The 25,180-nt window shown below is 44.3% G+C and overlaps 1 pseudogene; it reads right to left on the bottom strand.

Moving 5' to 3' along the window:
- Positions 1 to 9,812: 9,812 nt before the first annotated feature.
- LOC124973602 (zinc finger protein 148-like) lies at positions 9,813 to 12,191 on the bottom strand (annotated as a pseudogene).
- Between the last annotated feature and the right edge of the window lie 12,989 nt (positions 12,192 to 25,180).

The raw sequence follows: 25,180 nt of genomic DNA, 5'->3' as shown, positions 1-25,180 counted from the left end.
CACACGGGGTTCCCAGGACTTAGTATAAAAAAGAGAATGCAACATGTTTAAGTAGCAGCTTTTAATATTTGTTGGAGGTTGAAGTAATATTTTGGAGAGATCAGATTACACAAAATAGGTGATTAAATGATTCTTCATTTCATCTGTTTCTTTTTGCTTTCTCAAGATGAGGCTACCTGAAATTTACAGTTCTATTTGTGGCTTGCATTTTATTTCTTTGGGCTAGAGTGTTGGAGGAAGATGGCATCCAGGAAGTGATCAGAGTGATAGGAGGGGAATGGTCTGATAGTTGGTCAACAAACAGTCCTTGAAAATACATTCCAGTGCTTGAGGTGAGCCAAACAGCCAGAGTAGAATAAACCGGATGAGTGTAGCTGATCATGAAAGCATAGTGAGGAGGTTTCTGGGAGGAAAAAGAGGGCAACACTGCTCCAGAGGTTGCTGGGGTTGTGAGGCTATCTTCCCAGCCTGGCAGCAGGCTGAGGCAGTCACATGACAAAGCTGGTGATTTCCCCTGGTCCAGGAACTGGGCTCAGTGTCTTACATTGAAAAATCACCTGGACAACCCACCAGGTAGGGACTGACAACCAAAACTTGCAGAAAGCTGCTCAGAGAGGTGAGCTTGCTCAGCTAGGAAGCAGGCTAACAGGGACTTGAACCCAGCTCTGCTGCCAGGGTCCAGCCCTAGCAGGAGTCCATGGGTTCCATCAGGCAAACAGGGCGCGGGGAGACAGCATTGGTGATGGGTGGAGAATGAAAGACACAGACTCTAGTTCTGGTGCAATCACTCCCACTTTATTCTGGGGAAGGCTGGGTTTATATACATTTTTCTTCAGGCTATAATGGCAGTCTTGTGGTTAATGAAATTAAAGAAGTTTCCAAAGCATAGGCAGAAAACAGCAACCTTACAGATCATCCTTACCTAATCACAATTGTTTTAAGAATATCTAACTACGTCAATGAGCTAATACAATGTTTATTTCCTTAATATCTAAACTCTATGTGACCTAAGACTATTCTTATTACTCTCACGGTTAAAGTGATAGACAAGTAATCTCATGTGACCATCTCTACTAGGTCCATCTGGTTAATATCTAAATTAAAATCTAAATTGCTGAATTAAGGGCTACAGGAGGGCAGCGGTCACAGTGGTTCTCGTGACCAAGTTTTTTTACTGAATAGATTACCTTGTCTTATGTAGCTCTTTTTTTCCAGAACAGGGCATATTGCACCAACGTATATTATAGGGGTGACCTATTTGTAGGAAGGAAGGAATGTTGTGGAACCTTATTCTCTTACCTCACCACCACACATAAACAAAACCATCGTTAGAATTTAACCAGCCTGTTGGAGACAAAGGCAGATCTATATCTATTTTCTCCAGAGGCTTTCAGGGACTCATTGCATGGTTGCAAAATTATTTTTAACTTTGTTAGTGGTAAAGACCCATTGTTTTTCAGATTGTAGGTAATATTTTCTGGAATTTTTGTTGTATTCCCCTCATCCCCTTAAGCAATCTGTTCAGACTGAAATGAGTAATATATTATCAGAAAAACACAGCAGAAAAAACACCATGCTCCGGAGCAAAACATCCAGCAATTCCCTTTAGGATGAGCCTTTGCAAACATCCTCCAGAGGATCTTTGTCAAGCACTGGATGGAATTCCGGACGCCCCCGCACTCTGCCTCACTCAGGAATCCTGTGCTTAATGGAGAGGAGACACTGCTTCTCTTTGCTGTGGGAAGGCAAGGGTGCATTGTGCTGAGCAAATCCAGGAGTACAGAGACCCCTCTCTGAAGGGTGGACGGGGCTACTTAATTTCTGCCACCCGCTGAGGGCAACCTTGGCTCCTAAACCCCCTCCTCCAACCCCAGCTAATGTCATTGGGAATGTGACCGGACTCAGCTTTAAGCAAGTCCAGTCCCACCTTCTCCTGGACCCTGGGGCTATGGTTGGCTCTTGGGGTGGAGCCTCCGGGACAAGAGCAAAGCTAGAACCTCTGGTCACCTCCTCTGTCCCCTTACCCCCTCCTGCCACCCTCCCTCTCCGGCTGGGGTCCCAAGCCCCCTTGGCCTCTGTGCAATCTCAGGTCTCGCCAAGCTATCCCCGTGTGACAAACAGGTGATTTTGCTAATGAGGACTAAATGAGACCCAGAGGGCAAGGGTGACCAGCAGCTGGTTAGAGGCACGAGGCACGTGTGTCACGATCATGTCTGGCCATGTGCTCTGCCTGGGGTCCAGAGGAGAGGGTGAGGGGCCCTGTTTCCTGCTCAGTTGCCTTCTGCTCCTCCCCAGCCACTGTCTGGTCCTGGTCCCCTTCCAGTTCCTAGATGGTACCTATCCCTGTCCAGGCTGGACAGGCCACACAGGCAACTTCTCACTGGATGAGGAGGGAGCAGAATGAGCGAGTGCATGTGAGCACCTGGCACAACCGTGTGAAGGAGCGTGATGGGCGGGCGGGAGCTGATCTGCAGAGAGGCGGCTGGAAAGAAAGGAGATGGTAAGGGGAGAGGCAGTGGGAATGGGGGAAGGAAGCAGAAGAGAGGAGGACTGGAGATGGAGAAGCCCAGCAGGAGGTAGAGGGGAGGGAGGAGGAGGAATCAGGAAGAGGGGCAAGGCAGGGTCCTGGAGACGATGGTGGAAGGGAGATGCCAGGTGAGCTGTGGCCAGGGAGCGCTGGGTCTCCATATCTCCAGGACACCTGCTGTGTAATGCAGAGTGAGAATCTGCCCTCTCTGGGCCTCCCTGTGGCCCACCTGCAGGAGGAGGGTAGAACAATGAGCCTGGTCCCTCTGCCCTCTGCTTGCTGAGAGAGGAAGAGAATGGATGCTGGGATGGGCCAGACATTTTCCGCTTTCCGGCTGGCCCTAAGCCAAAGCATGACCCCCGTCTGCCCAGCAGCTGCCTGCCCACAGTGGCCGGGACCTACATGGTGGGTCCACACAGATGGAGTGCGAGCAGGGCAAGGTCTGGGATGAGGGAAACGGAGGGGAGGGGGAGACAGAGGGCTGCTGGGGACCTGCCTGGGTCACCTGGTCTCTGAGGCTGTCCATCATATCCTATCTGGGGTGGGGGAATTCCAGGAGGTCACCCTGGGGAGGTGGGCCAGAGGTTAGCTTCAAAGGAGGTCCTGTCCCGCGCCTGTGACTTCCACCCACCAAACAGGACCCTTGAAATCAGCCTCCATCTACATAAACCCCTGGTTTTGGCCAGGCACAGTAATCCCAGAGACTTGGGTGGCTGAGACAGGAGGATGGCGGGTTCAAAGCCAGCCTCAGCAACTTAGTGAGGCCCTGCCTCTAAATAAAATACAAAATAGGGCTGGAGATGTGGCTCCATGGGCAAGTGCCCCTGAGTTCAATCCCTGGTACCAAAAAAAACAAAACAAAACAAAAAACCCAAAACCCCCCAAAACAAACCATGCGCCCACATATTTGGAAGATACCGCATCTGTGGTGGGTGGAAGTCCAGGGTTGCCAGACGGGCACCTGGATGCTCTTGAACAGGAACTTATCTTCTGGGTGACCCGTGGGCTTTACAACATCTGGCCTGGGCACTGTCTGCCATGGTCCTGGCCCAGGGGAACCATGGTCCAGGGTCCTAGGCAGGGGGCTGTGTAGGCAGGGTCATGGCTCTGAGAGGCCCAGAGGCAGAGGAGAAGGTGGCTCCATTCAGGAGTCAGCAGGGAGACCAGGAAGCCTGGGAATGGCCTGTCCATGTGTCCAGGCCAGCAGGCATGGGGGGCTCCAGGTCACCAGGAGGCAGGGAGGGTCCTGCAGGCTGGGTTGCTTCTTCTGGCCCATCACTGACTCCTCTCTGCTCTCTCCCTCTCCTGAGCCCTCTTCCTGCTGAGGGGCCAACCCGTCTGCTCTCCTCTCTCCCTTCCTCCTGGGTTCCAGCCATGTGCCTGGTCCTCCCCACCAGGCAGGCTGGTTGCCCCCCAACCTCTGCAGACCCCTCTCCTTCTCTTTCTCTCCGACGACTCTCGTACCTCCATGGCACTCCGTCTTGATGTCTCTTCCTCTTTCTTTCCCCATTCAGCAGAGGTGCCCACCGTCTCCCTCGTGAGATCCAGCCCCCTACTTGGCACACTGTCTCCCTGACTCATGGTGCACCCAGATCTCCAAGGCACACATGGCAGCCATGGCTCGTGGGTCCCTGGGGAACCCACCAGCCTCCTTCTGCAGGCAGCAGATGGCCTGGATGGTCTCAAGCACACCCAGCTCCCAGCCGGGGGCACTGCACACAGTAGGTCTCCAGGGCTGGGCTGAAGTGGGATGGGTGCCGCTGCTGAGGCTCAATCCTGCCCTCCCTTCCTGACTGGATTCCTGTCCCAGCAGCTCCTGCCCATCCATCACCTCCTGCCACCTCTGCGGTGGCACCTCATCCCTATTCCTGGGGCTCCAGCGCCCTCCCCCAGCCTGCATCTCCACTGGCCCAACAGCAGGCAGTCTCCTCCAGCAGCCATCCATCAGGGTGCGTGATGGGGAGGGAGGTCTGAGAACCAGCATCTGGGCTGTTAACCTCGGATGGGTTAGCCTCATGGGAAGCCTCCTTCTCCTCCCCTTCCCGGGTCTCACAGGTGCACGGAATTTCCACCTGCCACTTCTCAGGGCTTTGTATCTCAGGTGGGGACCCACATCCGCCGTTAAGAAGGATGTTCAAAGTGACACCATCGTGGGCATTTATCCATGTTTGGATCTTTACAAAGCAATTGCTGCAGATCTAGTGTGCCACCTGATCCAGACCAGAACCACACAGAGCAGAGAGCCTGGTCCAGAGAACAGACTGGAGAGAACTGAGCCACCCCACCTGGACAGCGGTTGCCTCGGAGAGCGGGAGGCTCTGAAAGACTCAGGCAAACAAACAGGGAGCCCTTTCCTGGATCTTCCAAGTGTTTTTAAAGGCACATTTTATTTATTTATGTTTTTTTTTTTTCAGGATTTCCATCACACATTTAATTTCTTCTGTACAATTTTTATAAACTTGTTTTCTTTTCAAAATCATCAGATTTCCAGATTAAGTTCAGCACTGCACACTATGCCCTTGAAGTAAAATGAGGTTACCTGCTTTATTTGGATACCAAGTTCCCTTCCAGACAGCATTAAAATAAAAACAAGTAAGAATACACAGATAAAATCCAGTATAATTCAAATCCAACAATGAATAATTTCCCCCATATTGTTGCAAAATTTTTTCTACTGAAATGCTCTGCTACAATAATAAAAAGCATACATTACATATAAAAGATACAAGTGTACTAAAAAGTGACAGAAGTGGACTAATAAATCCTTCAAAGCATATTATATAAATGACTAACCTTTAAAAACATTTCTGCTATAAAATGTAGGTCATATACATTTATAAATTGGTGGTTTTATTTCTAAAGCAGTGATGTGTGTGTTCAAATAGTTAGCTGTTCTGTACAGTGTAATATTAACTCACTTCAAACTACAGTAAGTTTGTCTTTCTTTGTATTAAAGTTGGATAAATTTATCTGATCAGCAGAGAAATCAAGCTTGAAAAATAAATATCTAAAAGTCAAAGTAGAAAGTTTAGAATTATTGAAATGTAGCTATGAAATATGAAGAGAACTATCTATTTCACAATGGAGCTGAAGTCACCTCAAAACTTACGGGCTTGAATCTAAAACAGAAACAAATATTAAAATCCAAAGCAAACCACAAAGTAAGGTAGCAGTACAGAAGCAGGGAAAAACAACAACAACAACAACACATCCCTTCCCTCAGCGTGATGAGCACTAAGTTTTGCGGTCTTCCTTCATCTTGCAGAAGAGTGGTAAGGCCATTCAATGTTTAGTGAAAGTGAGTACAGATGAAGCCAGATTTAGCCTGTCTTCTCTGCAACTTCAATTATGCTGTGTAAACAGCGTTTCATTCCAATAGGAGGAACAATGGAATTTGCTTATAAAAACTGATTAAAATAATCATTATTAAATGAAATAGGATAATTAATAACTCTGAAATGTTTTTAGAACTTTCCTGATGCTACTTGTAAAGTTAGCACTGCTATGTATTATTGCTTACATACAGTATAACATCATATACCTTCTAACATAAAGCAGTACTGTGATTTGTTTGTACATATTTACAGATTCTTAAAAACAAGCTGTAAAAACATTACATATTTCAGACAATACAAATTAGCACATTGGTACTCACTTCAAAACAAATGGAATCATAACATTAATAAACATCATAAAGGAAGACTCACATGAAAGTCTTTGATTGTCAAGACATGTTTATATATAAACTCTGTGCAGAATTAAAGATTCAATCATAGGTACATCCTTACTTGATGAACCATATTTACAGCATGGTATTGCATAAAAAATAAAATAATGTTTACAGGATTTTATTTTTTTATTGGATTAAAGAAAGCAACAAACATAACAAGAAATGTTTGTCTGCTTTAGTTTGTTTCCTACCAAAGTTTAAGTGAAAAAAGGAAACATACGGTTTTTTATTTGCAGAATACAGCAAAAACAACTGGAAAATTATTTCCCTGAAATAAAGCAATTTGAAACAGAAAAGGTTTGAATTAAAATTGCAGACTCAAAAATTTCTCATTGATTATAATAGTGCTTCTTCAAGTAAATACATACTGTGAAAAAATGAGTTCTAGTTTAAAATGTTCGAAGATACATAGTACTACAGTAATGCCTACTTTTAAAGTTTCCCAGCTTTTTTTAAACAGCCCTTTAAATACCCAAATTAATAAAGTGAAAGAAGTAGCTAAAGATCTAACCTCATTAGCACTTTACAAGTGTCTCAAATCTGTGGAAATGAAAGCCTGCCCTGAGCACAAGGCCTTTTCTACCTCTCAAGAGAGAAAATGACCCAATTGCTGGCATCTTCAGCCAGAGTGAAGAAGATGGATTTCTACCTTATCAGGTAGCACATCTGCATGTAGATGTAAAAAATTTAGGAGCCACTCAAATATTCTAAGCCAAATGAAATATATGTGCAAAAAATATTTAAGTTAAAAAAGACACTTTTAGAAGATGTTCAAGAGATACTTTATCTAATATGATGTTTCCAATGCTCAAACATAAAAGTAGGACCTAAGTAAAAAATCACACCTCATTCACACAGATCAAGGGTTTAAGGGTGTAAGAGCATGTTTTTATAGAACAATTTGTTCCCTGAGAGAAACAAGAAACATGAATTACAAAGGATATCTCATATCCTCCATGTTTCAATTTAAAGCAGCAGACAGCGCCACTTATTTTCTCTACTAATGCCCAGATAGAAATTTAACTTTCTGAACCAAAATGGGGAAACCCAAACTGTTGAGATGTTTATCATAGGATAATACAAGGTTAAGTCTGGAAGGCATTTAGAATTTCACAGTAAGAGAGTGATGACTATACTTAAATGGTAAGTCGATAAGTTATGCCGGCTAAGTATCAGTTATCTGATAAATGCTTATAACCTAGTAGAAAAGTCTGCCATTATGTAGATTTAAATAAATGTGTTGAAGACAGGAATGCAACACCTGAAAATCTGCTTGCATAACTACCATTTTCAAAGGTCTTCCTTCCTAAGTTTATCCAAACTGCTCAGCAATAATCACATTCTTAAAACTGTGCCGGTGATGTTAAAACAAACCAAAAATTTTACACAGTATCAAAAACTGCATCAAGTTTCCAAAGGAACAAAATTTTTGATCAGACTAAAAAAAAATCAACTCAGGAAATAAATGCCTACTCTCATCAAAAGTACTATGAGAAAAATGCCTATCTAGGGTGAGCACAGTTCCATTTTTAACATCTCACCTGAAATAATTCTTCTTGCAGTTAAGTGATGCATAACACAACACACATCCCTCTTAAGGTAAATAATGGCAGAACTTAAAGAACTTAAAGAAGTCTAAAATTATTGAAAACTTTGGCAGCAAAGAAAGCTGTCAAATGGGAAAACTAGTATTTCAAACAAAGCTTAATAACCAAAGTGTAGAGGAAACCACATTAAACATAATTTATATTATTACCATAAAAAAACCAATATATTTAAAATAAATTAATACAAGTTAAGAATGTTAGGAGAGGATTTTTTTTGTTCCCTTTCTTTGTGAGAACAGTCTTGGGATAACATTAAATAAGAGACAAAAATAATTTAAATGGATAACATATTCTATATTGAAGCAAAGAATGTAGACTTACAGGGCCAATATAAAAGTTAAAATCAACAGCATCATCTTCCAAGGATATTAATTTTAGGTTACCACTGGTGCTATATATCAGTACTAGCATTGTGACAAAGAGGGCGGAAATTTAAAATACAAAAACCAAAAAGGTGGAACAAATTAAAGAGGATGATAGCATCAATATGACTAATGTTACTCTCCAAAAATCAAAACTGTCTAATGTGTAACTCAAAACATCATTCTTCAGAAAAGCATATATTTAAAAGCACTATTTATTGTACCATGCTATATTATTTTAAGACAAAGTATTTAAAAAAAATCATGGTATAAGGATAAAGTCTGTAGTTTATTTAGATTTTGAAATGCAACAAAAAATCTCCAGTCACTCATCTAGTGAAAAAGAAATTGTAGTTACTGGAATTAGTAAACACTTTTGATTTGTAAAACTGTAATGAGCAGTGTTCATTAAAAAGTAACTCAAGATAAAATAAGCAATTAAAAAGCCCATTTCTTGTTTCTCTGGATACTGTTTAATAATCCAAGAGTCTAGAAAGAGAAGGTTTAAACCAGATTTTACAGTTCCAAAGATATCCCAATTTCCTTTCATTGCCAAAAATTAAAATTGTCAATTATGAGATGATTATGACACAACCATATCAAACCTAAAAATCTAATATTTTCACTTTGAGAAATCAAAAATACTAAATAGATTCTAAGTGCTCTATGTTAACTGATGTGTATATGTAAAGTAAAATACAATTAAGCTTTAAAATGTGGAATATACATTTTGTGTAAGCATTATGTTCTTGGGAATGTAATCTACAGAATATTTTTACTAAAACTTCAAAACCTTGATACTTGCACATGAAAAAATCATAAAAAATATCTAGGTACAACTGTACAAAGAAACTGACACCAATATGCATACTTCCATAGAGAAGTGAATACTTCAAGAGTTGTGTATTTTGGTAAAAGTTTTGAAAGTATGCATATTTTAAAAGTAATTAGGCTTTTAAATAGTGGATTCTTAAACTATCAGATTTTTATTACTTTTTTCTTCAAAAAAACACGTCAATATAATGCAAAATGAAAATCAAGGGTATATGGCATATCATTCTTTTTGAAAGGTGGTTTTTCCCCCCTATAGGACAAACTAATATATTTAAGCCATAATCTCTTGACATTTAAACTTTTAAGCTCACTCTGTAAAGTATACTCAGATTCCCTGCTGAAGTGCAATGACTATGCTGAAAAACTTAGAAACAGTATGAGTAAATTTCACACAATTACTAATCTCCTAAGAATGCACAATGTTATCAGTTAGGAAACAATTGTGTGAAAGTCTTTTTTTTTTCCTTTTTTTTATTTTTCCTTTTTTTCCTTTTTGGTGTAGGTGGAATAGCAAGTTTCTGAACTAAAACAAGTATATGCATTGCTTCTATAAAGGTGACAACATGTAAGGCAGTTCAAAGAATGTTGACTAACCAAACAAAATGCAGTTATGGGATTATCTTGCTATTCATATCAGCTTAACTTGTTATAATGCATTGCTCTTAATCTGTACAGCTCTCCATTTTACACAGAGTAACCCCACTCTTGATTAATGTGTTCTAAAGTGCCAGTATTATTTACACATTTTTTTTTTAGCCAAAAGTCTGGCCAGTTTGGCATCCACTGAAGATGTCATCCAAGCTCTATTATCATTTACATTCACCAAGGGAAATTCTGAAAATTCAGCACTTGTCCCTGGTCCCTGAAGGTTTACCTGTCCATTGGCAGTGCTAAATTGAGTAGCTATTCCAGCTCTGGATCCATGATATGGAGCACGGAAGGGCTGTTCAAAGGAGCTCATTTGGTAAGCTTGGTGGACAGGCTGAGCCTCAGCTTTCTTCTGAGAAGTAACTTGATCCAAAAAGTCCTATTTTGATGTGGCATAAGCATGGTTTGTTTCATCACCTGTAACGGGAAATGAGTGCTGTGAATCACCAACTATTAGTGCAAAGTGGGACTTATCTGGAGTTGTTCTTAGTGGAGAATTCATTCCTGATCGAAAGCTATTGATGAGCCTGGCTGCATAGATTTGCGTGTCTATGGAAGAGAATGCTGGCTGATTTGGAAGGTCTGGTTATCAGTCACAAAGTTAAGGCTCAGGCTATTCAAATAGGCATTATTTTGGCTAGTTCTGTCCAAAGCCTGCTGCAGAAACTTTGAGTATTCCTGCAACATGTTGGCTTTATCTGATGAGGATGCTTGGGAGCTTGATCCAACATTCTCTGACTGGGTGACTTCAGGTACTTCTGAAGAATTTATTGATATGCTAGAAGTCACTTCAGTGTCTGCAACACTGAAGGAAATCTCATGCTGTCCATTAACTTTATGGTAATAATGATCCAACAAAGTCTGCAGTACCTCACCTGGAATAACATTTTTGTCATGAATACTCTTAATCTCCACATTCAGTGCTTGTGAATCTAATATGGATGCTGTGGTACTTTCGTTAGTGACACTTGCCACAGCTGCTTGTGTTACAGAGGCTGAGAAGCTATGGTACCCACATTCAGCGCATACTCCCTGCTGTTGTAGCTTGCTGCTTGAAGATACCGCTTCTTCTTCAAAAACTGCATGGCATCATTATAATTAGTACTACTATGCACAGGTTTACTGGGCCCCTCTTGCAAGTTATCAACCTGATCAATGTCAGCAGTGCCTTCTGAGTCCAGCAAAGCTTGTTTATCCACAAGTTCAAATGCATACTTTGAAACTTTGCTCTCTTCATATGTGGATAAAGGTGAAATTGTTTGATTTTGCTCCAGTGACTGTTTCAAACTTCTCTTACTATTAATTTTTTTGAGAACCAACTTCGGTGGATGTATTTCTCCTGATGCGTCTTCTAAATGGGATCCCCCAATTGAAGAATGTGGCATTTCAACAGCATATTCGGCCACCATATACTCATCTTTTACTTTAGTACTTGAAGAATGAAGAGGCAAGTAATTGTTTTTGTCTTTCTTCAGGTCAGATTTATCCAAAGAACTTTCTTTGTCCATTCCAGATGATTTCTTCTCAGTTTTCTGCCTTTTCTTTTTTGGCAGTTTTATCTTTTGGTGATGTAGCAAAGCCATAATCTTCTTCAGATGTCAGAAGGCCACCTTTGATGGCACATCTGTTTAGTTTTTTTCATGATTTTCATGGCACATATGTTTATGTTTCAATACACAATCTGTTCTGGAAAAATACTGTAAACAGTATTCATGCTGGTAAGTTTTTTCTCCACTATAAGTTCTCTTATGCCTTTCCATATGATATTTTTGTATGAATCTCATAACTCATTCATCAAAGCAAAATGTTTTTTCACCAGTATGAATCCTCTCATGTCTCTGTAGCAGGTACTTCTGTATGAAACACATGTCACATTGACTACATTGAAATGGTTTTTTGCCTGTATGAATGAAGACATGCCTCTGTAAGTGATAGTCCATTCTAAAGGCAGCATTGCAGTGCTCACAAACATGAGATTTAGGGGTTTTCAAACCAAGTGATGCATCCTCATTTATTGTAAAGATTTTTGCAGGAGACCGTTGTTTCTGTTTCTTCTTTTCCTGTAAGTCTACTGGCTCTCTGATTTGTTTTTTGTCTCTCATCAGTTGTTTAGATACATCAGTAAAAGTAATTTCCTGCTTTACACTTATAGGGACAGTAAGTGCATACTGAAGTCCTTGAGGAAGTCTTTCATGTGCTTCCAACTGTTCTTCATCATTTGTCACTGTCTCCTCATGGACCATGAGTTCATCATGAGATATCATATCCTGTTGTCTCATTTCACTTTCTTGTGACACTTCATCAGCAGCAAGGATCTCTTGGTGTGGCATACTTTGATCCTGAAGTACTGACTCCTGCGGTTCTCCAGACACAGTAGACTGGCCAGACACTCCACCCATTACAATCATTGCCCTGGAAGACTGCATTTCATCTATGCCACCACATTTAAGAAACAATCCTTCCAGTTTGTCATCAATGTTCATGCTTAAGTATAACTGCCTGAGACTAGGGTAAAAATGAAGACTTCAAGGAAGAGAATGCTGTAGAGTTTAAAAAGAAATCATTGTTGAGTTTCTATCTTTCACAGGCTTCAGAAACCCTCAAACCACCTTAATCACTTATGCCATCCAAATCCTCTATAAAATGTGTCAGGCAAATGCCCATCCCGCCAGATCACTTGACTGAATTTCCAAGCTGCTGATTGCTCCCCTCTATCCATGGGCAGGCGCTGATTCACATGGCCACCCACTGCAGGTGGTGGCAACTTCAACCTTCCTTGGGGCCTTGAGAGGAGGGGAAGGGGGGAGGGGAGAGAACTTTTACTGTGGCAGCTTTGGCAACAGCTCCCTGCACTTTTCTCCTCTTCCTCCTCCTCCTTAAGGCACATTTTAAAATTAACTCTTTGTTTTCAAATGGCTGTTTACCCAGGCACCCGTGTCCAGATGTGACATATTGTACACCGATTTCACAGTCCTGTTTTGGAAAGAACTTTGTGTTTATGTTGCATTCGCTTTTGGAGGAGGTGATACATTCACCTGGTCTATAATTCAAAAAGTACCAAGAAAACAAAAAAAAGGAGACAGTGATATTGCCAGCTGTCACCCACCCCGGCCACCTGGCTCCTCTTCCTGGAGGGTAGTAGTACCTGGCTCTGGAAACTGAAGAACAAATGTACGCCCTTGAAAGCCATCTGCAAGGACTTCTAGAACAGCACAAGGCTCTCCTCCAGGCTCCAAGAGGACTCAGTCCCTGTCTGAAGGTTGCGATTTCCCCAGTCTGGGCAGGCAGTATTTCTGGCCAGTGTCCTACTCCAGACCCCCTTGCCAGCTCCCTGCTGAGAGGTCCTGCCAGCCAAGACTTGAAAAACCAGTTTTTCTTTTCAAATGTTCTGTTATTCTTGATTACAAAAGTAATGCCTAAATTAAAACATTATGGAAAAATGGGATCTAGGACAACACTGTGGTCCCACCCCAGACAGCCTACAGGGGTGCTTGTGACGGGTGTTTCTCCAGCCTGTTCTGTCAAGGCCATGCTTTTGAGCATGTGTGCGCGTGCGTGTGTGTGTGTGTGTGTGTGTGTGTGTGTATGGCAATTGTGTATGTGTGGTTCTGTTCATGGAAATAGAACCGAGTGGATGAGAGACCGCCACAAACACATGTAAGCCAAGTCCTCACCAGCTCACATGCACCTGGTGCATATTGATTTGATTACCTACATACAAGTGTCCACATTAAAGATCTTCTCTCCCATCTTGCCCCCTCCTGCCCTGCCCCTCTTCCTCCCATCTCTCCTTTGCCCAGGTGTGCTGGCCCAAGAATAGCCACCTCAGGTGAGCCTCCCACACCCCAGGCTTTGGACATTCACAGCAGGTGGGACGCAGCTTGGAACAGGCTCTTAGCAGGTGAAAATCTGCTCTAGCCCGACCGAGCCCTAGCAAGAAAGGAATTGCCTTGAGGCTCAACTAATCCCCAAGGACCCTCCTCCATCACCTCTCTGTGTGGGAACAAAGGACCCTTCCTTGCTGGTGGTCACATTCCTGACAACTTGGCTCAGGATAAGGAGGGGACCACGGGATTTGGGGGGTCAACTGGACAATCTCTATGGCCTCCATTCCCTCCTCTGAGAAAGGAGACACAGCAGAGGACACAGGATCAGTCTCTTCACCAATCCATTCAAGGGTTGGGCACACTGACAGGCCATGGCTGAGAACCCTATGCCAGCTGGGCTCTCTAGAGGCACAAAACCCAGAGGCAGCGAGGTGCTCCTCTCTGGGGTGCTCAGGGGTGGAAGGATGATGGCTCCATCTCCATGAGCCATCTGCCACCCCTCTGGCCCACCAGGCCACCGCCCATCCCAATACTCAGCCGACCCCCCTCCTCTAACCCACCCACCCACTTCCTGGCAGAGCACCCCTCCTTGGGAGAACCACGCCCGGTTCTGGAGACAGCGCTTGGCGCGCAGGGCTCTCCAGAGTCACCCCACGCAGAGGTGCAGGAGTGGCGGGCACAGTTCCCGGGCTGGAGCAGGGGACAGAAACTAAAATGCGGCCACCACCCCACCAGGGTCCCAGGATCGCCCACTGGCTGTTTCTTCTAGGGGTAGAATTTTGGAAACGGAAGGAAAAGGGGATTTAAACCAGGGGGAAAGGGGTGGAGGAGGGAAAGTTCGCTGGAACTGGAGAGGAAAGTAATAGAAATGGGCACGGAGAACTAGTAAGTTGCACAGAAGAGAATTGGGAGTGACAGTTCAGCGTCGTAGGCTGCCTAGCCCGCGGGGGAAAATGGTTAGCATTCAGCGCCCAGCCTTGTCGCCCTCCAGGGAAGTCCACGCGTGGGGACAGATCCCGCCTGGGGCGGAGGGGCACAGAGAAAGCACCCACAGGGGAGGGCTCCGGTCCGGGCGCTGGAGGCGCACCGGTACCCTCAGCTGCGCGGGCTCCGCTCGCGTTGTCAATTAGGCGATCGCGGACCTGGTGAGCGATGGCGTCTGCGGAAATTACCTTTTAATTTCTTAATTACATTTTTCTCACCTTCAGCTCAACCGGTCGCGCAGAATTGAAGTCTCCTGGCCGCGCTCCCTCCCCCTGGAGAGGGAGAACCCCAGCAGCTTTTTGAAATTTTATATCGCATAATTAACTTTTCCATATAGATCATTATTTCAAATAGAACTAAATTTAAAACCTATTTAAGCATGAAAACTTTACTATTATATTAAAAGAAAATGTTGTAATGGTAGTAGGATAGTCAAAACTGGGAAATATTTTTTTTCCTCTGTATCAGGGATTGAGCCCAGGGGCACTTTACTACTGAGCCACATCCCAGCCACCCCCTCCTGCATCCCCCTTTAATTTTTTTTTTTTTTTTTTTTTTTTTTTTTTTTTTTTTGAGACATGGTCTTATTAAGCTGCTTGGGGCCTCCCTCAGTTTCTGAGACTGGCTTTGAACTTGCCATCCTCCTGCCTCAGCCTTCGGAGCTGCTGGGATTACAGGCGTGTGCCACTGTGTCCAGCTTTTTTACTTTACTTTCATTAGAGCATTAGAGTTATATGCACTAGTTTGGTTTATTATTACAAAATCGTACATGCATGGAGTTTGATTTCAATCCCCTGTACCCCTGCCTTTCCTTTTCCTTTTCTCTTCCCCTATTTTCCTTTCTCTACTGATTTTTTTCACTTGTTTATTTATTTTATTATTATTATTGTTCTTATTGTTCCTATTATTTTGGTACTGTAGATTGATCCCCGGGGTATTTATCACTGAACTACATTATCTGTCCTTTAAATTTTTTTTTTTTAATTTTGAAACAGGATCTCACGAAAATTGCTGAGACTGACCTTGAACTTGCAACCCTTCTACCTTGTGCCTGGCTTATTTTTGTTGTTGTTGTTGTTGTTTGTTTGATTGGCACTTTCTACAGTTACATAAAGGTGAAATTCTCTTGGTATATTCACATATGCAAATAACATGATTTTGTTAAATTCATTCAATATTTTCTCCCCTTTTTGACCCTCCTTCCTCCCTCTTGATCTCCTTTTACTCCAGTGATCTTCCCTATATCTTTGTGATATCTGGCTTTTTTCATTTAGCATGATGTACTCCATTTCCATCATTTTATTGGCAAATGCCATAATTTTAATCTGTTTTTTTTGCTGAGTAAAACCCTGTTGTGTATATATACCATATTTTATTGACCCATTTATCTATTGATGGGCATCTGGACTGATTCCATAATTTGGCTGTTGTGGATTGTGCTGCTGGAAACATTGAAGTGACTGTATCGCTATGCTATGCTGATTTTAGTGGGTTTTTAAAATTTTTTTGATAAATACCAAGGAGTGGGATAGGCAGGTCATATGGTTGCTCCTTTTGAGGAATCTCCATACTGCTCTTCAACATGGTTTTATTAATTTGCTGTCCCATTGACAGTGTATGAATGTACCTTTTCTCCCACATCTTCACCAGTCTTCATTATTATTTGAATAATAATATTCCTGATAGTGAACATAATAGTGTTCCTTATAATTACCATTCTGACTGGAGTGAGATGAAATCTTAGTGTTGTTATGATTTGCATTTCCCTGATTGTTAGAGATGTTGAACATTTTTTCATATAGTTATTGGCCACTTGTTTCTTCTTTTGAGAAATGCCTGGTCAGTCTTTTGCTCATTTATTGATTGGGTTATTTGCTTTTTTGACATAAAGTTTTTTGAGTTCTTTATATATTCTGGATATTCATCCTCTGTCAGAGGAGCAGCTGATAAAGATTTTTTCCCATTCTGTAGGCTTTCTCTTCATGCATTTAATCATTTTCTTTCTATGCAACAGCTTTTTAATTTAATGGCATCCCACTTATTGATTTTTGGTTTTATTTCTTGGGCCTTAGGAGTCTTGTTGAGGAAGTTGGCACCTGCACTGTGTGATGGAGTGTTGCGCCTGTGTTTTCTTCTAGCAGTTGCAAGATTTCTGGTCTAATTCTTGTCTTTGATCCATTTTGATTTGACTTTTTTGTGCAAGGTGAGAGAGATCTAATTTCATTTTTCCATATATGGATAGATGGATATCCTACAGTATTAAAATTTGGGGGGGGGTGCTGGGGATATAGCTCAGTTGGTAGAGTGCTTGTCTTGTAAGCACAAGGCCCTGGGTTCAAATCCCCAGCACTGGAAAAAAAATTGTAGTTGTAGATAGACAGAATGCCTTTATTTTGTTTGTTTATTTTTATGTGGTGCTAAGGATCAAACCCAATGCCTCACACATGCTAGGCAAGTGCTCTACCACTGAGCTACAGCCCTAGTTGGGTAAATTTCTTCTTGACTGGGTGATTGCTTCCTGAGTTTATGAATGTATCTTTTGTATGGTCCAATGTTTGTGTTTTTAAAATAATAATTATAATTAAAAAGAAAAGGTCTATTTTGTCTTCACTGGCAGTGTGCTCAATAGCTTATGTGTACTCAGGAGTGAAGTAACATGGAGGCTGCATTTGCGGGCTAACCTAAGAAAAGCCATTAGCTGACAATACAGTAATTGGACTGGATTGTGGAAAACAAACTTCAGGAGTCAAGAGAGTGTGATAGCACAGCTCAGGTACCTTTGTTTCAGACTGCTGAGTGCCTGCCTTTCTCAAGATTCTCAAGGAGGTGAATTTGGAAAATATTGAAACTTCAAAATTTCAGTAATCCAGGATACATGGACTTTACTTTATATATGGCTGCTGTATCGGTACATGGTTATATCCAAATATGGAACACAAACACAGGAATGTCTAAATCAACAGCAGCATTTATTGAACCATTGGAAGTAAAGAAGAAAGTTAAACTGGTGCTTTATTTCAATACTGAACAAAATAAAACTTTCCAGGTGAGTGATAATATTAAAAGTGTGGTCTTTAGATCCTATGGAGAAAACGAAAATCACCTGCATTTAACTTTCCAAAATAATGACTTCTTGTTTATTGAAAGGTTATCATCCATAGATGCCAGAGAGTTGAAGATATTACTAGACAGAGTACATCAAGACAGGGAGCAACAACACATGAAACCTAATGAGAGGGATGGTGTCTTTACCAGTACAACCATATGGAAGGGGGTCATTAAAACTTCATCACACAAAGTTTATAAGAAATCAATTAGTGAATGCATTGAGGTACACAAAGAAGTAACCTCTTACCTTCAGAAGATGTCTTTGTTTACAGAAAAATCAACATTTATTAGCAAAGGGTTATTTGAAGATCAGTTTGGGAAGAGGAAAAGAATACCAGCATCTGGTTTAGAGATGAATGAAAGTGAGAAATTCCTTAAAGAAAATGATTTCAAAAGAAGCACATACAAGATAATCCCTTGAAGTGTATAAGCCACATTTGGGAGAAACATCACATATGCAATTCGCACATGCTGCAAAACGTTCTTCTTTTTATGTGTTTGTGTGTGATTGAAGCCAGGGTCTTGCTCAGGCCAAGCGTGCTCTCTACTACTGAGCTGTAACCTATCCCTGAAATATTCCTCTTTTGATTTTTTTTTCAAAAAGATCCATGGTAGAGTGCTTGCTAGCATGTGCAAGGCCCTGGGTGAGAGTCCTAGCAGTTCCAAAAAATTCATAAAGGAAAACATGAAAAATTCTTAGCTCTTGTTTTGCCCAGGACTGCCACAAGTCATTGAGGTTCATGAAGTTTCTTTGTTACTGATGAATGAACCCTTCTGATGGTGGAATCTTGGATAGAATGCTTTATTGCTTCTAAATTTCAACTTTCTCATCATCAGAAGGAGGACACAAATAGAATTCTTCTAACAGGATAAACTAAGCAAAATATAGGAAATGTCTTGTTTGATATGTTGTGATTTTATCCTATGGTACTCTAGCAGAAGGAGGGGGAGGAGCTCTTCTGCAGAGGCAGTGTCTCCCCACCCCCCACACACCCAGCCACATGCACAAGTCAGGCTCCCCATTGGTAGTGCTTAGAGACTGGTGTGCCTGCAAGCAGGCGCCAGGGGATGGGGCTGCAGCATGCTGCCCTCCCGTCCTGCTGTCAGGACAGCCTTTGGAGGGCCAGATATTGGGGGCAGCTGGGGATGGCAGGGTAAGTCCTGATCATGGTGCAGCTGCCTAGGAGGAGAGGGAGGGGTCGGGGACTCCTGTCAGTATCTTTACATATGTAGAAGGCAGTGTAGACCCTTGCAAACTCCTGTGAATGACCACACATGGAGCGGGGTTGGGAGTCAGGCTGCTGGGCTGCCCCAGGTGAGAGACACTGTGAGGGTTTGCATGTTCCTCCAGAACCCATGTTGAAATTTAATTGGCATTGTAACAGGATACCAGAGGGGACCTTTTAGAGGTCACTAAGCTATGAGGTCTCCCTGATTCTGAGCAGATTAATGGTACTGTGGTGGGAAGAGGCTATTATAAAAGGTGAGTTGGGCCTCTCTCTCTCTCTCTCTGGCACCTCCACTTCCCACCATGTGATGACAGCAAGAAGACTCTCACCAAATGCCAGGCCCTTGATCTTGGACTTGGCAGCTCCAGGACTGTGCGCCAGCTTGCTGCTGCTCATTATAAAGTGCTTGGTCTCTGCTGTTCTGCAGCAACAAATGACACAGGCAGACACTTGGCCCAGAGAAAGTACTAAGGGCTTGGACCACTGGCAGGGCTTGAAGAGAGGCTTGGGCATCTCTTTTGAAGGTGCTGTAGTCATGGAGATGTCAAGCATGAGTCTGGGCAGCACCCCAGGAAACATGGTGAAGATGGACCCACCATCTTGATGAGAGCAACTTGAGAGCTGATGCATCCTGGGCAGGTGGAACCAGAGCATGGCAGGGAGAGACAGCAGCCCTTCCTCATCCTTGCTGGTGTGGGAAACGGGATCCCTGAGGGCTGTGAACTGGACACGAAGTCCTGGTTTAAACCCAGGAGGATTTCTAAGAACTGGAAATGATTTCTAAGAACAGAAAAAATGGGACCTGCCTGAGATATGGATGGGAGGTAGAAAGTGGAATTTGATAGCGCAACTGAAGGCACTGGTTGGAGAGATGCGAAACTGCTTTATGTTCCTCCCCCAGCCCAAGGCTGCTCAGCACAACACACCAGGCAGACATGTGAAGACATCCTGGTCTTCTTCCTCCACCCATCTCCCTGACTGCCCTGCCAGTGGGGAAATGTTAGAAGCTGGTCTCACCATTTTTGCCAAAGGAATAAAGGAAAGCACAGAGCAATGGCCACTTACAAGGCCACACTCAGGCCCAGCATGTGCTGTCTGTTTCTGGGACAGCCTTGAGTTAGGGGTCACTGCAGAGGCCCGGCTACTGGGACAAATTTCCTGCAGGTTCGTAGGATTTCAGTTATGACTGCATGGGTGGTGAAGCCAGGAGAAGACAGCTGGAAACTGCACCCTTCAGCTTCCCACCAGGGCGCCAAACTTGCAGGCCGTTCAGCTGATGAAGATCGCTTTGCTGGGGTCAGTGACCCACAGCAAGGCAGCATGCCCTGGTGGGAACACACGACAGAGCAGAACCACCCTCCTCACACTCAGGCAGCAAGAAGGTGAGCAAGGAGGGGCTGGTGCCACTGTCCCCTCCAAGGAAACGACCCCAGTAGCCTCCAGATCTTCCCACCTCTTAAAGGTCCCACAGCCTCCCAGAAGCGCTGCCCTGGGACCAAACCTTGCCACATGGACCTTTGGGGGAGACTTAAGATCCAGATGACAGCAAAACCAAGAACATGCTTCCTTTCTGGGTCCTTCTGCTCCTCAGCTGGACAATGTGCCTGCAGGTGAGAGGCCCAGTGTGAAACTCTGCCTTCTCTGTCTCAAACTGCCAAGCAATTTGTCTTCCCTTTCCTGTGCTCCCGTCACACTGTTCTGCGGGCAGGGGGTGTGGTTCCAGCTTTCCGTACTTTGTGTGGGGCTACTCTTTCATGATTAGCTGATACGCTCTTTTTTTTTTTTTTTGTGGTGCTGGGGATTGAACCCAGGGCCTTTAAGCACTCTACCAACTGAGCTATCTCCCCAGCCCAGCTGATACGTTCTTAAAGGGCAGGGGTCACCTCTGCAAACCCAGAACTACACTCGAGGCACTGACTCTCACCACGTGAAACAAGATCCCCTTCATTCCCATCTCCAAGTATTTTAGACTTGTGTAAGTTCCAGTTTCAGGAATCTAGGGAAAATGTTTCTCCTCATGTCCAGTCACTTCCCTCCTTTCAGGCAGAGTCAGGATGATGGACCCCACTCTATCAAGGTCAATGCCCAAAAATGTCAAGAAAAATGCTCAACAACAAAGAGGACCCAAATCTTTTCCTCCCCTTCCTCCTCCTTCTCCTTTCTCTTATGTGAATAATAGTTTTTTCCTTGCAGGAGACTATCTTGATCTTGAAATTAAGACTTATCTGGCTAGGCAGGTTGGCACATGCCTGTAATCCCAGCAACTCAAGGCTGAGGTAGGAGGATAACAAATTCAAGGCCAGCCTCAGCAACTTAGGGAGACCCTGTCTCAAAATTTATAAAAAAAAAAGAAAGAGGAAAAGAGGGCTGGGGATAGGTGCAGTGGTTAAGTATCCCTGGGTTCAATCCCCAGTACCAAAAGCAAAACAAAGCAAGCAAAAAGATTTACCCGTAGCACTACTTGTACCCAGTGTAGAAGAATGCACTGCTTGATTCCATGGCCCCGCTGGCTTTGCGTTACAAACTCTCTTCACGTCTCTGGCTGCAGTTCTGCAATGGACATTTAAGATCTTTTCTGTGCCTATCTGCTCCAACCTGTTCTCCACACTGGAAAACCAGGGATAGGCAGCACTTTCAGTCAGGGGTTACAATGAGGAGCAGGGAGTGGATTTCAGAGACACTTTGTTTGTAGCCTGTCACTTCTGTTTTACTATACTTTCAAGTTCATTTTTTACGTGTTTGTCCAGTTTTCCCCCTTAGCCCATATTCATAGAATGAACTTTTTATTGTTAACAATGTATATCAACAAGGTGGTGAAGACAAGAGGGACTTTCCCAGGAAGTGAAATCTGAATAGGCAGAGAGAGCAAGGACCATGGCATGTGGTCTATCCCTGGATAAGTTTATTTTTACATCTACTGTGATGTTCATACTAATTTTAAGACATGAACATATGGGTCTCTTGGAAACAAGGAATTTTGAATATTAAGAATGTTTACTGTAAATTACAATATGGAAGTGCAAAAAAAAAAAAAGAAAGGAAAAAGAGACATTTCTCTGGATGCAGGAATGAATGGAACTGGTAACTGACCAGACCAACTCTAGGTGCCCAGCACAGCCTGCTCTTCTCAAGCTTCTGTATCTGCCAGACCCAGGAACATGAGAGGGAGGAGGGGACAGAGGGAGGTGACCTCCTCAGAGCCTTTCTGCCACCGCCAGGGTTCAGTCTAAGTTCTTTAAATTGGTTTCCTGGTGAGTCCTTGGAGGGAGGGTGTGGTCATACAAATGCCAAGAACCCCCGCAGGGTGACATCAGGGTGGGCCCTGGTGGTGAGGTTAGAGAAGAGGGGCAGGGGGGGAAGTGATGAGCTTGCTCTACAGAAGCCAGTGGGGAGGAAAGGCATCCCAGGTAGCTGGGGCAGAAGACACCACTGGGCGGAGCCATCCAGGAGCACAGGGAGCCAGCAGTGTGAGTGTGGATGGGCTAGAGGTGAAGCTGAGAGGAAGGAGTGGCCTGGAGGGCTTGTGGCCCATGTGCTATGAGGACAAGGCCCTGAGGGGACTGGTCAGAGTCACACTGTCTTTAGAGAAAGCAGCCCTGTCCACCCCTGGTTTCACTTAAAGAGCTGACTCAAGGTGGTCAGGATCTCAGCCAATCAGAGCCCAGCAAGCCCTGGCCAGCAATTTGTGCAGGGGCCCAGGTCTGAGCCAAGGGGCAGGATGTGTCCTGGAGACTGTGGCTCAGGTGTGAGCTCATGGCCCAAGATGGCACCTAGGCAGGACGGCTTCCTAGGGAAAGTGACGACCCTCCCATCAGTCCTTGTATGGACCCTTTGTAGGGTCCTCTCCTGACCTTCTCTGGACTCTTTTGAGTGAAGGGGCATGTGACTTAGTTTTTAGAGCCATCATAATGAATAGGGAGGGCTGTCAGGGGAAATTCAAGGAACCCAGTTAAATCTGAGAAAGCGTGTGTGGGGAGATTGTATTCAGTACGTAGTTGAGATACATAAAAACAGGGTTCCCCTTAACATTAGGGGAGCAGAATCTCTTGGGGGATTGAGACCTCAAGCTAGTTCTCAGTATTACAGGATTAACAGACATATCAGAAAAGTAGGAGTTAAAAAGTGCACCAGTCTCCTGGGCCATAATCCAGATAAGATTCTTAGAGACAGGAGGCTGGGAAGTTAGCTCAGCCTTCTGGGACTCTGTGGTGAGCAAAGATACCAAGAAGCCAGAGCCAACTGGACACCCTTGGTGGGTGCTGTCTCCATTCTTTCTCCAGCAGAAACCCTTACTGCAAGGAAAGCCCTTGTCTGTGTTTGAATTCTTTCTGGCCTCGTTTTTGCTTCCACTGACTCTGGACCCCAGGACCTGGAACCTACCACCTACTTTTCATGGTTTATCTAAGATTCAAATCAACCACGTGTCCTTCACTTATTCACTTTCGCCAAATCCAGCAGTCCTGCTCATGAAGACCAGGTGCAGTGAGAGGTTGGTGCCTGAGGGTCTGGTGGACAGATAGGGACCCCCAGAGCTGGAGGATGAGGGTGATGCTGACAGAGTGACCTTATGGACCCAGCAGTCCAGACCAGATCCCTTCCACTCACCCCACTTAAGTCTCAGGAGTTGAGATACAAGCCCTGGACTAATGGAGTCCAGGCCCCACCAGCCTGCCTGACATGCCGGTGAAGTGGCAAAAAATAAAGCATATTCTTATATTCCTAAGGGATTAAAATCCATCACACTTAGAAGGCTTTCTTTACTTATAGAATCTATTGATCAGGTATTCTTTTAGTGTTGGGATGGCTTCTGTTTTACGTTGATATCTATGATATAGTAATTTGGGTGTGGGGCAGGGGCAGATCTATGGCTCTGCATCTCATGGGAGAGCCGTTCCCAGTGTGGCCCCACATTTGGCACCAGACAGGGAACGTGGACAACTGGCCCTGTGATGGGGATAATGTGAGCACCCAGAAACATGAGTAAGGCGGGAGAGGGGTGAGGAAGAGAGGAAGAGAGGACTCTGGAGGAAAGGCTCTCTAGGTAATGAAATAATTTGATGTCTAAGTTTTGGCTTCTAGAGAGTCTTATCTGTGGACGTCAGCACTTGTGCACAAGGTCGGTGTTCCACCATCCTGTGCTGCCTGAGCCCGGCCACCTTTCCCACCTACTGGAAAGTCTTTGCAGACAGAATGCAGTGACTTTGGAACAAAGAACAATGGGTTCCAGACATGGTTCATCGGACTCCATCCCACCTGGAGCATGGCTCCATCTACAGGTGTATCCAGAGAGGGAGGTGTCTTATGAGGAGGTCACCTGGGTCCTTTTCAGCAGGGCTGCTGCAAGGCCTCATGCAGACTCACATGTCAACCACCCTCACATTGCTAGAGCCACATTCTTGCTCTCACCATGGGTGCCTAGAATGATGGGGGCAGACTGTGTGACATGGGGTGGAGTACCCTACAACCTGAAAGAGTAGAGGGTGGAGGTGAAGGGTCAAGGGGCACCAGTCCCAGAGAGAGTCTGGGTTTCCTTGGTGTTCTCAGTGGCCAGGCAGGACACATTTCTATCCGCTGGTGACACCTTGCTCATGGGTCACTGTATTAGTCCCTTTTTTGTTACTGTAATGAAATACCCAGGGAAGGCTAATTTTATAAAGAAAAGAAGTTTGTATAGCTCTCAGTTCTGGAGATTCAAGGGGGTGGTGCCAGCAACAGCTTGGCTCTGGTGAGGACATCATTGTGAATGGCAGGAGGGTGTGTAAGAGGGTGGGGTCATAAGGTACCTTCTGAGGGCATGACCCAATGACATAAGGACCTCCCAATGGACTCCACCTCTTAAAAGTTCCATCTTTAGGTCTTCCAACTCAGGAAGCTGGGGGTAAACAACTTGAGAGCATAGCAGTCCATTGGAATCAGGGAAAACTTTGTTTACCACCTGCTCATAAATGAAGGGACGTTTGGTTTCCATGAGGCTAGAAAATAGTTTCTTTTCTTTCTTTAAATTTTTTTTTGGTGGGAGATGCGGGTGCTAGGAGCCACGTCGCACGCAGTGGCCCTGGCGTGCTGCCCCTCCGCTGGCGACCACGGCCTCAACCCTCCTGGCCTCGCCTGGTCGGCCTGGCCTGCCCTCAGGAGACTCCTTGTCCCACAGATGGGCTGGGGAAGTGGGGAGGAGTGAGCCAGAGCCTGTGCCAGGCACGCCCCGCCATTTCCTGACTTGGCACGGTGCCCGCAATCTGGGCACAGCAAGCCAGCCTCAGGAGCACGGATGCCCCTTGGAGCCACTGGTTGGCAGGTCTCGGGTCCTGAGGCTGCTGACAGACT

The sequence above is a fragment of the Sciurus carolinensis genome, unplaced genomic scaffold (assembly GCF_902686445.1).
Source record: "Sciurus carolinensis unplaced genomic scaffold, mSciCar1.2, whole genome shotgun sequence".
In the NCBI taxonomy this organism is placed as follows: Eukaryota; Metazoa; Chordata; class Mammalia; order Rodentia; family Sciuridae; genus Sciurus; species Sciurus carolinensis.
This window is presented reverse-complemented; position numbering and strand designations above follow the sequence as displayed.